This window comes from Anabrus simplex, chromosome 4, assembly GCF_040414725.1.
Source record: "Anabrus simplex isolate iqAnaSimp1 chromosome 4, ASM4041472v1, whole genome shotgun sequence".
Lineage (NCBI taxonomy): Eukaryota > Metazoa > Arthropoda > Insecta > Orthoptera > Tettigoniidae > Anabrus > Anabrus simplex.
This window is the reverse complement of record NC_090268.1, coordinates 343,950,075-343,967,197: the sequence shown is the minus strand read 5'-3', so window position 1 is coordinate 343,967,197 and position 17,123 is coordinate 343,950,075.

Below are 17,123 nucleotides of genomic sequence, written 5' to 3'. Positions count from 1 at the left end.
GGAAGAATTAAAAGAAATGAAGCGCCACAATCGAATGCTAGAAGCGATGCGTGGGAAAGGGCTTTCTACTCGAAACAAAGGAAAGGGCATTTACTTAAATCCTCCAGCATACAAAAGATAATGGAAGGTCTGCCGAATAGAGCATTAACTAACATAGATCTGTATCGTTACGCATATCGTTTAAAAATTCCCTACTTCAGAGGTGTGTTTATGCGAGATACGTTACCGAAAATTTCTCGTAAAAATGAGAGTTGTATTTTGAATTTAGATCCGATAAGTAAATCTGGTTCGCACTGGGTTGCGTTCAGTAAACGAGGTGCGTATGTCTACTACTTCGATAGTTTTGGTAATTTACGTCCCCCAAAAGAGGTATTAGAATATTTAAGAAACTGTTACATTCGATATAATTTTCATTCTTATCAAACTTTTAATTCATCAATTTGTGGTCATCTGTGTTTACTATTTTTATACTGTATAAATAAAGCAAGACCTTAGTATTTGTGTTCAGTGTGCACGATGCCGTATGAAAGACGGATTACACTCGAGGGTAGAGGCTCGAAGATTGATGTAGTATTAGAAACTCCGATTTATTTGAATAGAGCCTCTTTCTATGAAATAGGTCTTGCCGCACTATTTACATCTAATAGTATTCGTAATGTCACTAGTAAAAATAATAAGTTTGCTATATATTTGAATGGTAAAAAAATTCTTTTGAGTGTAGCAGAAGGCATTTATGAATTCGAAGATCTTGTTGCAAAAATAGAAAGTTTGCTAACTATTAAAAATGTGAAACTATTTCTGCGGGAGTACACTCCAAAACTTAGTTTTTTTATCTCGACTATTAACAACAAACCTACTATGCATTCTCCGTTTGACATTGATTTCAATGTACCGAACAGTGTTGGCACTAGCTTAGGTTATCTGTTAAATGTATATGAGAAATATGCTAACCATGAATCACAGCTGAATGAAATAGGTAACGTAATCGTTAATAGCACAAATAACCAGATTGGTATTAAAATGAAGGGAGACAAAACAACTGTACTCACATTACCGGAAGGTAGTTACACTTTTTCGGAAATAGGAGCTCTAGTTCAAGAAGCAATAATTAACAACTTTCCTATTCTCGAAGAGGAGAATGACCCTCTAGATGGAGATAGTAAACTTATTACTATTACTTACGAAAAGACCTATCTTCGCTGTAAAATGTCCTCCAACCTAGACGTAGACTTTGATGTTTCCGATTCAATTGCTGATTTGTTAGGATTTTCACGCCGAAAATATGATGCTAATAAATTACATATTTCAGGAGAGATTATTAAAATTAATAACGTGAACTCGATTCGTGTATGTTGTAATCTCGTGTTAGGTTCCGGTTCCTACCTCAACGGTAAACAAACACATTCGTTATACAATTTTAAACCGCTTGTTCCAGCAGGCTATCCTATCGTAGTTCAACCGTCAACTATAAGCTTCTTACCGGTAAACACTAGTGTTATTCAACATATATCTGTCGTACTCGAAGATCAGTTCGAAAACCCAATCGACTTACAAAATGAGGATGTAACAGTAGAGTTAATTATTCGTCCAGTAAAAATACAGTAATCATATATAACATAAAGCGTACACTTATGTACTATCATTCGAGTAAGGAACAGTTGATCATCAACATCATGGTAGTAATTTACAACAACCAGTCAAAAAACCGAGGATTAAAAGAGGCAGCAGCTAGAGTAGTAAAATATAGAGTAAAGCTAAAAAAACAATCTCATCGTGTACGCGACAAGAAAAAATTAACCTCAAACAATAAAGACTTTTTACAATCGCTAGGCTACCGACTACTATAAGTTCTATTTCTCCTACAGAAACTACTTTACTCTCTTTTCGTGTGCGTAATCAAGGTAACATTACTCTCTTTTTGTGTGAAATCACTTTACAATGCTACCGACTGCCCCCCTAGGATAAAGCATATAAATTCTAATTCTCTACGAAAAACTACTTTAGTCTCTTTTTGTGTACAATCACGCTAACATCAAGGAGAAATATGTTCAACGTAACGGACAAAGTTATATTTGACAACAGAGTTGCTAGGCGGGAAGTAAGGAGCTATCATCCATATGCTGGCACGAAATATGAAAACAACGATGAAATTCGAGTTCCTGTACACAACCAAGAACATATATTTTTACCCTCTGAAGCTGATGTTCACATCGAAGGTGAAATAGTTAGATCAAGCGCAGATAATACACCTTCAGCTACAGCCGTTCCCGATCAAAACTTTGCAGCAAATCTCTTCGATGAAATGCGTATTGAATTGAATGGGAAAGAGATTGAAAGAACACGACGTGTAGGCACGACTAGTGCTATAAAAACTTTCGCCTCTTATTCTAAAAAAGAAATGTTAGCGCTGCAAAATGCAGGCTATTTTCTATCAATTTCTACACCACCAAACGAAGCTAATATTATCCACGCGACTACAAAGCTGTTCCATGCAATTATCCCACTGAGTCTTCTTTGCGGATTATTTGAAGACTACAGGAAACCATTCATAAACTGTAAACTTGAATTTATCTTTATTCGTTCTAGAGATGACAAATGTGCACTGTTTTCAGCCAACGCGGAAGATACAGCTAAAGTCAAAGTACGAAAAATGTATATAAAGCTACCAACTCTAATACTGTCCGACGAGGAAGAAGTTAAACGCATAAAGTTAATCCAAAAAAATCCTTCTATTCCTGTAGCATTTCGATCGTGGAGTTATCACGAGTTACCTACTATTCCAAATTCAACGAAAATTAATTGGACTGTTATGACTACGTCACAAATAGAAAAACCGAGAGTTTTTATGCTTGCTTTCCAAACCGATCGTAAGAAAATTAATGTTTCTTCTTCTCTGTTCGATCACTGTAATATTCGATCCGTTGGTGTATTCTTAAATTCAAACTTTTATCCCTATGAAAAGGCTGTAGCTAATTTTAACAATGGCGACTACAGTGAATTGTATGATATGTTCATCAAGTTTCGTAATGCGTACTATCAGCTTGATGATAATCGTTCCGAACCGAACATATCACGAAGTGAATTTCACTCGCATTGTCCTATTGTTGTTGTTAATTGCATGGAACAGGTTGAATCGATAAAATCTTCCTCTGTAGATGTTCGCGTTGAAATTGAAACAAACGAACCTATTCCAGCCAACACTACTCTGCATTGCATTATTATTCACGATCGCATAATAAATTATAAACCACTAACGAATGAAGTATTTTTCTTCCAATAATCTTGCGCGAGTTTTTCTTCCTTTTTTTTTCTTTCTAATAGTGTATATAAACGAGAGAGTGAAGATTCTCTGCTTCAGTTCTTCGATATCAAGCACACCATGAGTGCAAAACCCAGAGGAGTGATAGTTGACATTCAGAGGTTACCTACTGGAGGTTACGAGATAGCCTGTTGTAATATAGATTCGTCTACAAATGTGTTATCTACTGCTCTATTAGGTATGAGTGTACCTAATTTAGATTTCACGCTTACGTCGTTTTTCAATCTTCTCAGTGAACAACAATACCAATATCTGGTTGTGTGCAACTGTGTTAATGAGTTACGTCTATTAGCACTGCAAGAGTATCCTCGTACATGCATAATTGACTTGAACACTATAGAAGGTGTACCTGATTTAAGAACAATGCGTAACGAGTGTTTCCCTGTTGAGTGCCCGCGCCATTTACCACATGTTGCAAGACATTCAGGCAGCTGTGCTATGTTCAACGTTCACGCAGTTCATAGTTGGCTAAAATCGTCAGATGGTGTGATGAGAATAGTGTGTTCAGTGATAAACAAATTTAAGAAAGAAGGTGTGAGCAGATTCAATAAATTTGAGTGGACTTTCTTCCCTGAAAACATATTATCTATTTACGAACAACATCAGTTAAGTGCGCTCTGGCAGTATCTACCAGATCATCTGAAGGCGAACTTACACCAGGCTTGTCAGGATTCAGGAGCTAACAACAACGACATCGTGCGAGCTTGATATCGGCTACTAATACATCAATTATTAAGGTGAAAAAAAAAAGATATAATACCATCCTTTTTCCTTGCTTGTTTTTTCGGTTTTATTCTGCTTCTAACTAATTTATTTATTTTTTCTCCTCTGCAGCTGTCTCCTCATAGTGGGATCAACAACAACAACAACAACAACAACAACAACGTCTGAGCTTGATATTAGATACTATTTCATCAATTATTAAGGTAAAAAAAATAGTTTCCTTTTTTTCTTTCTTGCTTGCTTTTTCTGTTTTATGCTGCTATCAACTAATTTTTCTTTCTTTTTTTTTCCCTCTGCAGGACTCTCCTCTGGTGGCGGTCGAAGATTCAGTCTCTGCAGATCTCTCCTCGTGGTTGCAGTTACAAATTCAATCAGAAGTTTATATTTTGAAAAACCTCTGTAGTTTCCTATTCAATAAACTTGATTGTAAAAAAGAAATACTCTTTTTTTTTTCATTCTCCTACTCCTACTTTAGTTAAGAGTACAAGGAATAAAAGGAGAGGCTGCGCAGGATAGTTTGAAAGAAAATCAACTTTTTGATCATCTAGTGTAGAGTTTTTTATTTTTTCGAGAAAGAAAAAAGATTAAATAAAGGTTTACAATGCACTTTAATATATAAATGATAGAAAATTAACTTACAGTTCAATACTAGTTAGTACAATAGTATACAATGTACTTAAACAGCGAGTGTAATTGTATAAGATTCCTTTTTTTTTTCATAATTAAATAATTATAATAATAGTATGCAATGTACTTTAAAAGTATAAATACAGTACAATACATTGAATAAAAGAAACAGCGAGTGAAATGTTTATCTAGTTTGAAATTCTATAAGCTTACATTTTTTTTTCATTAATTACAGAATGAAACAAAAGTTTCTCTAAAATAAAACTGATTAAAGTAATCATAGGAGCTTCTCCTCTTATTACTTAATATTCAAGAAAATTACATTATTTTACATACAGAGGGGTAAACTGATGACAAAGTGGAGGAGGTGTTCACAAAAAAAAGCAAACCTACTTTGCAAGATAGCTATACATTAGTTATACTTCTTTTCTCTGCAAGACTGTAATGTCCAAATGGTAATGTATTAATTTTGTTATCTGTGATGTACCTTTTGTCATCATTAGCTGTGAGTGCTAGTTTGTATTGACGAACCGTGAACACAGAATGAGAATTGGAAGTAATGCACACTTGTAGTTTGGTCACTTGTTCACCTTCATACAGACAACGTCTATACTGATCAATTGTAAGGTGATCGACAACATTTTTTTTGACACCCTTAGCTTTACATGTAGGTTTCTCTTTTTCACACAACTTAATAGCATACATCTTTGGTCGCAAACCTACAAATTCTTCAACAATACTTCCACCGTTTTCATCCTTCATCAAACCTATTTCACCTGAATTTTTTCTTTCAATTTGGAAAGGATTATTTTCATCATAATTTCCTGTATCAAACAAAACTGAATTTTCCTTCATAAACTCATAGATATCAAATGAAAAATTGTATATTAAACTGTCGGTGTCAGTGTAGAGTAGTTGTGAGTTTGATTCTGTGTTTCTCAAAATAACGTTGTAGTGAAAATCGTTCATTTTCATTTTTGACAAATCTAAAATTGTAGCACCGAGGTAAACCGGTTGATTGTGATGAATTTGAAGTTTCTTCATTTCGATAACCATACACTGTTCGTCTACTATAATACGACGTTTGAAGTTTGCTCTTGAGATCAACGTACCAGCACCATAACGTCCCTTCCACTGTGTGACCCATCTGACGTCGCGCAGCTTCCTTACGTTCATTAATGAACGACCAAAAATTGCGTTATTCATTAATTTATAGAAACTTTTCTCGAACTCATTTTTTGCTAACTTTCGTTTCTCTGTGTTCAAATCAATGTAGCATTTTAACCATGCGCTCTGATTAAACTGAATCGCTCTGTAAATGTGAGCTACTTTCATACCTAACTCTACACACTGTTTTAATAGCCTATAATGAAGAACATACCGTTCCTTGTTGTAAAGAGTGCTCATTAGTTTCGTAGATTTTTCAGGACACAATGGATAATCGGCATGTTTATCATGAAGTTCTAGCGGGTAGATTAAATCAACTTCTACCATAAACCCAACATCTGCTTCATCTCCTACATTCATAATGTCTAAATTCTCAACGTTTTCGACCCATTGAAAGCCGCCCGTTGGAAGAAACTGTTGCATAGCGAATCCATACAAATTGTTCACGTCAAAGTACATTATGTATGATTCCGGTTTGGACTCATCGTATGTTACCATGTACTTGTTATTTGCTACTGCATGCCGCGTAACGCATTGCACATTACCACCGCGTATGGAGCGTTCGAAAAACTGCAGCATGTCGATATCCTGAAGTAATTCTAGCTGGACAGCTGTTATTTTCTTCATAGCACTCCATGCCATAGACGGTACCGTGTAGAAATGAGCGGCATCAATACCATATGTCTCTTTTCCACTCAATCTAAAGTTTTCAAATACATCGGCCAAGAGTAAAGTATCGATTTTCAAGTAAAGATCAGAATATTCACCCAACGATTTACAGTTAAACTTATTCCAAATAAGCTGAGCAAACGCGTAGTTTTCTTCCGAAACAGTTTCACCCTTTAAAGAGCTAAAGAATGAACTCCTTGACGGTAAACTAGTGTCGTCTAACACCTCCATACTAGTAACATATTCGTATGGAAATATCCCTTTCCGAGAAGCGAGTTTAAACTGTAAATCATCGGTGAAATACCGTCTCGTTACAAGCTTTGACTCGTCACTAAGTAATAGCGACATTTTGTCCAGCGAAAAAGGAATAAAGTTGTAAGTGTCTATAAATCTTAGTTCAACACACTGTCTTTGGTTATAACGTATAAAGTTTGAAAATCCTTTGTATCGTTCCATGTTCACTGCTAATAGTTTAATGTTCGTTCTGAGATTTGTCACAACATCCCCTCCCTTCCTATGCAGTTCTCTAATTATGAAATGACCATCATAGGCTGTCAAATTATGGAATGCTACCGGCAAGATAGAAATTTTACGATACTGTAAGTTACACAATTGATGTGCTGATCCCCTGTAAACACCCGTTAAATGACAATGATCGCGAACTTTAATTTCATTATCTGCAATTTCCTTCTCACATATGTGACATAATGTAGACGAAAGAAATTCATTTTCTTGCTCAACAGTTAATGCTAACATTGGTTTCGTATCAAAATAATAGGGCGCAAGCGTGTCCACCAAGTTATACATCTCATCTACGAACCATTTTACACAATCACTACCTCGATAGAGTTTGAAAGAGCACAAATCTCTGTCAAAACTACAGTGTAAATAATATGCTACGCTGTATGGCACATGTTCGTGAATTGGAGTTGAATGTGAGGTGTCATCACTTGGAAAACAAGTAGTCACAGGTTTCAGTATGCATTCTGTGTCAGCATACACAATAAAAGGCACTGGCTCTTTAACCTTATACTCGGTAAAGTACACTAGCCGTTCGCTATCCGAAGGCATTATACTTTTGCCCACCGGAAATTGTATACAGTTATTAGTATGCAAAGCTAATTTTTCCTTATTAGAAAAGTAAGACAAACACCGTCTGCAAATATAAATTCTATTATGGTTCTTCGTAAGAGATGAGCGCACAAGACGTGGAAGATTCTTAATCAAACAAAAGTGATACTTCTCACTGTCGCCAATCTGAAGCATTAGAAGATCTACGATCTTTTCACACGTTTTATGTGAAATGTACAAAGGTACAAGAGTAAACTCTTTTTTGTCATTATTCCGTCCTATGCACACCCAGTTGTTCTCGTCATACTGCGCTCCGAATACATTCACGGAGATTTCGTTTTGATCTTCAAATTTTCTCATGTATCTCATTTCCATCGGGATTGGTATGTCTTTTAAATTTAAAATTGCATTATAATGTGGATAAGAAGAAATGCGATCTACATGATGTTTAGCTGGAATTAAGCCAGCAACTACACTCCACGCAAAGCAAGCATCTCGTGTGTTCCGCAGATTAATAACTGCTTTCTTGTTTCGAATTGCTGTAGGCAACGTTAGACTAGTTGGCGACTTGCCCACGTGAAAACCTACATTTTTATTAATGTTTATCCGCAATTCGCGAATTCGTAGCAGAGACCATCCCGAATCACGAGCCTCGAACTCTGATAATTTTTTCAGAATCGGTCTCGTTACATGTTCGTTGTACCATTCTCTTAAATTAGTACCGTCAGTAATTTCAGCGTTCCTTGTATGAAAATAATTGTTATCGATTTTCTCGTGACGGACATGTTGTGTGCAGAGAACGGTATTTACTTTTAATGCTTGTGTCTTGAGTGCTTCCTTCACGTATTTATTAAACCACACGTAAGATTTATCTAGGAACTCTTCGGGGAGTAAGAAATCATTGTTAACGTTTACCACCGCTAGTGTGTACACTCTGCGCCGAAAAGCTTCCTCGATTTGTTTACACTGGAAAGCAGACAAATCTTCTATCTGAAAAGTTAGTCCATTAACAGCGCGAGCGTGAAAATAAATTTCTAACATCTGATTACGCATTTCCTCTAGCTCGTTAAGATTTTCAATCAGCTTGAACTGAGCTTCTTCTCGCTCGTCGCTAGGTTCGAACCGATATGAAATTAGTATTGATCCATTTACCTCCCTCATAAACGCGCGAATGCGTTCAAACGCTCTATCGAAATGAGTTTGCATTCTACCCGCATCTTCATCTGTCTGTAAATTAATGTCTAGTTTCCTACGTTTGCTGCTCGACTCCATGACTACAAAAAAAAAATTACGATTTGGTGCTAAATTTTTCAGCAATCTCAAGACAAGTCCAGCAGTTGCTGTAGCAACGACTTATCAAGAATGTACAATCCGTCATTACACAGTATAACCATCGAGCTAGGTCACTACCTTCTGCATCGCGTGAACAGTGTACAGCTTCGCTAGGAAACTCCTCCTGAAGCTTCCCTAGCAATGTATTACGGTAATAGGAAATGTTATTTGAATTTTGTGACGAAAAGGAAAATTCAATTTTATAAATTTCTTCGAATGTATTATAGCCAAGAAATAAAAGAAAATGTTCATTACTTGAAAGTTCACTCAAAAGAAATCGCACTACAGCAGCTGTCACTTCCTGCTGGCTTTCGTAAGCTTTACTCAGGTTCGTCACATATACTGTATAATTAAAAAGAGGACCCCCTCTGTTCCATAGTTCAATACAATTAGCACTCACTTCTTGTTCTTGTTGTGCGCTCAGTTGTCCCGCTTCATCTTCAACGGGCTGTGAAGTAGCGACCACATCCTCCTCTCGATGTACTTGAAGACGACGACTCTGTATGCTTGGATATGCTTGATGTTCAGTTCCTGGTTTAATCTCAACTTTCTTCCACTTCATCATATTACCACCTCGGACCTGAAAAGACAACACCACATACTATTTTCAATTAACAAAACAATTATGCGAATACGGCGAAAAAAAAAAAGTTACATTAAGAACGAAAATACTCTCTGCATACTTACTTAGTTAAAATAGATGTCGTAACTGATGACATTCTACTGTAGGAAGCACACTTGATGGTAGCCCCTCTCCATGCCTCTGTACATCATTTTCAAGTTGTTTTTTAAAGAATTTATTTCTTCTATTTCTTCTGCTGTAAGTTTTGAGAATTGCGCCGGCAGGAAAACACTCACAGTCTCCTCATCTTCCCCTTCTATATCAACGATTATTTTCCTCCCAAATCTTGTTTCTACCGCTCTCAGCGCTTTAACCTTAAATGGATGGTTAAGTTGCAACTCACTTAACTTTCTATTATGATATTGTGGTGCCTTGGCAATTTTGTTTAATTTCATTAACATATCCATTCTGTTGAAACTGTTATATCTTTTTAAAATTATCAAACTAAATAAACTTACACTTACTGAAGAGGAAAGAAAAGTAGTAGTAGTAGTAGTAGAGAACTCTTCCAACTAGATGATAGTTTTCATGTTGCGCTCTGCTCCTTAAATACTCCCTGCCACCACCTTCACTCCTCACCAGTAGGCTGGACTTGTCACTAGTTCACCTTCACTCAAAATTACAACCTACAAAAAACATCCTGTTCGTGACAGAGATAACCTTCAACAAGTTAGAAAGCGGATCTTGCCTAGTAACAGCTGCACTGTAGCACTCCTTAGTGTTTCCCCCTCACCCCTCCAGTAAGAGAGGAGTGAGGGATCATTTTTTTTAACATAAACTAACATCCTGTTCAGCTTTCACCAGCAAGTGACCTATTAAAGCAAATCCAGTTGCCACATAGTTACTGTACCTTGGACACAAGAGTAACCTTTCAAGAAAATTAATTACCTCTTACATAAAGACCTCTGAGTGTGTTGTCCTCATTCTACATGTGGTTGACCCCCTTAGGCAGTGAAAGCTACTCCAGCAAAATCCAGTCACAGCACCTTGCCCCCCCACACCTTTCAAGAATTAATTACCTCTCACATTAAGACCTTGCAGTATGTGTAGTTAACATTCCACACACGCCTTGGCAAGTGAGAGGCCCCTTCAGGGAGTGAAGCGCACGGGGGGGGCATGCGCAGTGGCTGCCGCTGGTCCAGAATTCTTGTCTCGAAAAGCTGGTCCAGAATTCTTCTAGATCCTCTACTTATTGTTGATTTTCTTTAAAATCCGTGGACTATATGTGAACCACCCCTTCATTATAAACAACTTTTGTTATGTTCGTAATTTTACTTACTCTTCAAATGACGAAGAAAATGACTATTTTCTGCGGGTCTCATACTCTGCATTGAGTGACCGACAGACCGACAACGAACCTACAGGTTACCATGGCAACGTCTCTGACTGCTTGCCAACTGGGAAGTAACGTATTGCCATTTTTGTCATCATTCCTGTAAACTCGTCGTTGTTCCTTGGGTAGAAAGCAAGAGAGACGTCAATCGGCCATTCTGCGGGATATTGGCGGAATACCGTTGGAGTTCACAATCGTGCTTGAATAGCACTAAGTGGTGCTATTAATATTTGAACAGTACCGTGGAGTGTAGCGCATTATTTCACACCGTAAGGTGTTTTCTGGCATTTGCTATAATTTTTGCTCTATTTATATTCTACTTCTGTTTTCCGCTTTAATTTCTTGCTTTTGCCTTGCCTCTTTAGACTTAAGTAATAACACCATAAGTCATCTTCTTATCTGTTTACCTAAGAATCCCTGCGCCTAAATTTCTCCTCTGTTATCGCCTTCTTATATCCGTGACTCATACCATCACAATTCATTAAGGAACATTTTATTTTCCAATACATCCTCTTGGTATTGACATGTTTGTCCTATCCGACTGTCCTCAGTTATAATCCTATTTTCTGTTACTTTCGGATTTCTTTACTGCTTTCTTCCTTAATTACTCGTTATGTATGAGAGTGGTAATCCCGAAACCTGGACACTCTTTTCTTTCAGGAAAAACTCCAAGCTCTTCAAATGAATAACTTTTGGCACGGAAAATATCGAAATATAGAAGCAATTTTAATTACGATATAGACCTTCATTTCGGGATAATTGGTGGCTACACGATAAGTCGTATCACAAAACAGATAGCACAATCGCCGTTCAATTTGGAGAGATCTATACTTTGGTCCTATAACTTAATGTCGTGTCTCGATTGTTGGTACGTTAGAAAGCGCTGCATTTCTCGATTATAATAACATCTCTCCAACTAGATTATGACTGGCATTAGGAAAAGGGGCCTGTCTTTATAATGAAACTCTCTATCTATATTGTGAATGTCAGTTGCCAAGGGACCCTGCCGTTATAGCAGAAACTCCCGAACTGTGATTAGCAGTAGGAAATGTGGCCTGCCATTATCCTGAAAACTTCCCCAATGTCTAGCTTACATCGAAAACAACGTATGGCGTCCTCCGTGTTTTGTTTGCGGATAGCGCTAAGAGACATGCAATTTAATAGAATATTATTCACTGCCTTTATAGCAATTTACGGAGAAATCTGTATACAATTTAGAATACCGTAGCGAAGCACGGATGCACTTGCTAGTATCAAAATAAAGGCAGAAATATATATTGAGCTTAAAAACCGTCTCAATGTTGATCATTAACATTGGTCAGGAAACCTCCGTTATTGATACTCACATTGAGGTTAGTTTGTTGATTGTCGTGTCTCGTAATTTCAATATTTAATTAATCAAGTTGGCAGCAGTAATGAGCCATTAAAAAAGAGAATAGGGCGGCGATGTTTGCTTTTTCTTACTGTATAGCCCTAAGTGACGAGTAGTATAACGCTGCACAGGAAAGCATCTCGTAAAAAATTATGGTAACCTCCGTACAGGCCATGAAGGCCCTGGGAGGAGTGGAAGGTAAAGGGCCACGTGCACCTGCAGAAGTGGAAATATCGTTTTATAAATGTTTCGATTTCCTGATGGCGAATCGAATCCACGTCCTTCTGGATGAACCAAGCACGCCTCGGCCAGGCAGCCCCTAAAAACCTCTCTTACTGAGATTTCATTTTTTTTAAGCGAAGTAGGAATATTGCATGACTTATATTCACACGTTGAGATGCAGCCATTATTCACGTAGTATTAGGCTCCACCCATAGCTGTCAAAACCAACATGGTGAAAAGACTGGCATTCATATCTCGGCACGGAGAGCCATGAGCACATGGTTGAGGCAGAACGCGACTTAAAGCCACCAATGGCCGTTTTTGACAACGCTGGCGTAATTAGAAAATTTTATTTGTTTTTGTTTTCAAAGAAAATTAAAAACAATACCCCCCTCAAAAATGCCTAGAACTTCACTGACTACCCCGTATTAATAAAGGCTTTTATTACAGAACTCAACGAGGAAATCCTTGATGAAGTTTACGTAGAAGTACAAACGAAGCTTGACGACAAATAGCATTTATACTCGCAACGGAAGCAGTTCTCTACTTGAGCTACGTGTGCCCTGCAATTAAGAAATGAGCTGAGTAAAAGGACGGCTGTTCTCGTAACGAGGTTCTCTCTGTAGGTAACGAGGTTTCTTAGAGGTGTTAGGTCTTCTAGCGAGCTTGCAACGCTTCTTAATTGTCGCAGTTCAGGGAAGGAGCCTTTTGTAGCTCAGGTCACAGTTCATATGATAACGACCAGGGCTTGGATGACAACGACATGTTCATATTTTTATGATGGTCTCTTTTTACAAATTTAACGTAAATTAAACACATTTATAGACTTACAAACACGATGCAATATTTTTTATTGGTCATATAAATGTATATTTTACCATTAAGTCACTTGACCTAAAAGTTATAAGACCGAGCTCGATAGCTGCAGTCGCTTAAGTGCGGCCAGTATCCAGTATTCGGGAGATAGTAGGTTCGAACCCCACTGTCGGCAGCCCTGAAGATGGTTTTCCGTTGTTTTCCATTTTCATATCAGGCAAATGCCGGGGCTGTACCTTAATTAAGGCCACGGCCGCTTCCTTCCACTTTCTAGGCCTTTCCTCTCCCATCGTCGCCATAAGACATATCTGTGTCGGTGCGACGTAAAACAAAATAGCTAAAAAAAGTTATAAGGATATTTTTGGTTGTATTGTCAATAGTTTTATACATTTTCCAAGTTTTATTTTCATGTTATATGCCAATAATGCCAAGTAATTCTTTATTTCGTTATTTCAGATTTATTTTCCTTAGAAATATATTGTGCTTAAATGAAGTTCAAAGGTTTCAGGAGCTCTAAGTTGTGAAAAATGGAAATGGCAAAATTATGTTAGGAATGTGCTAACTTAGCTCCACGTCATCTAAGGAAATATTGGACAGTATTTAATTTCTTTTGTCCGCCTCTGTGGTGTAGTGGTTAGCGTGATTAGCTGCCACCCCCAGAGGCCCGGGTTCGATTCCCGGCTCTGCCACGAAATTTGAAAAGTGGTACGAGGGCTGGAACGGGGTCCAATCAGCCTCGGGAGGTCAACTGAGTAGAGGTGGGTTCGATTCCCACCTCAGCCATCCTGGAAGTGGTTTTCCGTGGTTTCCCACTTCTCCTCCAGGCGAATGCCGGGATGGTACCTAACTGAAGGCCACGGCCGCTTCCTTCCCTCTTCCTTGCCTATCCCTTCCAATCTTCCTATCCCTCCACAAGGCCCCTGTTCAGCATAGCAGGTGAGGCCGCCTGGGCGAGGTACTGTTCATACTCCCCAGTTGTATCCCCGACCAAGAGTCTGAAGCTCCAGGACACTGCCCTTGAGGCGGTAGAGGTGGGATCCCTCGCTAAGTCCGAGGGAAAAACCGAACCTGGAGGGTAAACAGATGATGATGATTTAATTTCTTTTACGGGATATTCCAAGTTTTTATATCATACTATCATGTACCCGCGACTTTGTCCGCGTTTATTAATTCAACTGTAATAAATAATAATAATATTAATAATAAACTAGTTTTCCCTTATAGAGCTTCCGGTTGAAATATATTAGTGTCCTTCCAAATGGAGCTAAGATATATAGTGCGTTTGCCTTTCCAACTCTTGAACAAATCACGTACAGTTGCCAATGAGAGAAGCAACCTTTTCAAAGATGGAGTCCTTCAACTTTAAGATATTGTTCTTGTGCCTTGTTGATGTTCATAGCGAAACTGAAACAAACGGGGAACTGCAGACATCTAAACTTAAACTGTATATCCGAAGACATTTTTCGAATCCGAGGAATGAATATTACTTCGCTCGCGGCATGCCCAATCATGAGAATGGCTTCAGTAATATTAGTCATCAGTTTCAGAGTCGTGTTCATTGCAGAGGGCAGGATTCCTATTCTTAAGAAGGATAATCGGTGCCACAATCGTCCGCTCTAAGATGTTCGAGGGTACTCCAGGTGACTCCTAGTATTTCAAAAGCTCTGCCGTGTAGTCGAAAGACTTGTAACTTTGTAGAATATCGGGTAATTCTTGTAAAAGTTGCTTGTTGATGACGTTGACAGCTTCACTTCTTGGTGCAAGAATTGCTTTTTGACATAGCCATGCGTGGTTGGTGAAATGCTGTGGTCACGAATGTTAAAAATTTCAGATCTCTGCGTGTTTATTATAATCTATACTTCCTTACTATAGCCTATGTTTTCTCTAAATGAAATAATAAATCATAACATTGAGTTAGTTGAAAGAAAACATGGTAACCGGATAATTCTTGTGATTGTTGATTATTGATGGCGTTGACAGTTTCATGCCTTGGTGCAAGAATTGCTCTTAGACACAGCCATGTGTCTTAGGTGAAAACCTGTGCCCACCTATGACAAATATCTCAGATCTTTGCTTGCGGTAGATTTGGCTGGGCATTGCAGACAGACAGACAGACAGACAGACAGACAGACAGACAGACAGACAGACAGACAGACAGACAGACAGACAGACAGACAGACAGACAGACAGACAGACAGACAGACAGACAGACAGACAGACATCATGGACCGAAGGAAAATGGCTTCCTATTCTACGGACTTAAAATGGCATCTTGACTGATATATGTATTATTCCTTGTTTATTCTTATCATCTATCTTGTGTCCTATATATTTCCTCTAAATATATATATGTCCAAACCTTGTCCCCTTTCTCTACGCGGTTAGGGTATGAAGTGAGATGAATTTCGAAGCGAGTTTTTACGACTGGATATCTTTCATGACGTCAACCTAATCAGATGAGTTAATTAGATGAAATGAATGACATGATATATGATAGGAAGAATGAAGAGGATGATAGTTAATAATTAATATTATTTGTTTTACGTCCCACTAACTACTCTTTTACGGTTTTCGGAGATGCCGAGGTGCTGGAATTTAGTCCCGCAGGAGTTCTTTTACGTGCCAGTAAATCTACCGACACGAGGCTGACGTATTTGAGTACCTTCAAATACCACCGGACTGAGCCAGGATAGAACCTGCCAAGTTGGGGGTCAGAAGGCCAGCGCCTTAACCGTCTGAGCCACTCAGCCCGGCATGAAGAGGATGAAACCCGGCGCCGGCACATAGCCCACTCCTCTCGAATAGCTCAGGACTTTACGGCCCCATCCTACAGGGTCATATGCCCTCAAACCATATAAGACCAAAAACGGCTCCCTACGCCATGGACGTAAAATGGCTCCTTGAATTGTGTTCTCTACCTACCTTATGTACGTTGCCTAGCGACAGTGACAGCACGTTGGATTGTCATATCCCAATACACCTTTTCCGATGGTTTTTCGTTCACAACTCACCAACGAAAGCGAAAATGAAAATTCCGGCTTCGAGGTGCATTCGGACCCACTTCCATCTACCTATGTTGAAAATTTCAGATCTCTGCGTGCTGTAGATTTTGCTGGACATCGCGCACAGACAGACAGACACTTCCCTTTCTTCTTGTTTTCGAATGGGTCTACTATGGACCACGTTAAGCATCATTCATTTACGGTTCTTCCTCTTTCGATCGGCCCAGTACTTCTTCATCCTTTCTGAGTGGGCTTCTTTACGTTCTCGTGACCAGTTGTTGCCGGTCCGTTTTTTGCTACTTTGATCTTGGAATCCCTTAATTTTGTTGATGATTCTTCTGTATTCCTGTCTGTTGTATACTACCTGCTGTGATATTTTATTTTCCTCCATATCCTACTTGACCCCTTTAAGCCAGCTAGTTTGTGTCTTCCTGTTCTCCATGTATTCCAGAATTCGTTTGGCTGTTCTCTCTGGTGGCATTATTTTAATGTGTCCGTAGAAGCAGAGTCTTCTCTTCTTGAAGGATGTTGTGATTTTTTCGGTCCTTTTGTATAGTTCCTCATTTGGTCGCAGTCTAAATTCTTGACCCACTTTCCTGGGCCCTAGTATCTTCCTCAAGACCTTCCTTTCTGTATTTTCAATGTTTTCTAGTAAGCCCTTCCTGTTCAGTGGAATACATTCAATCGCATATAGACTTTCTGGTTTGATGACAGTGTTGTAATGTCTGATTTTTGCAGTGAATGAAACTGATTTTTTATTGTAGACATTTCGACATAACTGGTATGCTGCTTCCATCTTTCTTGCCCTTTCCTGTAATGCTATTCCTGGTAGTTCTGTTGGGGTTATC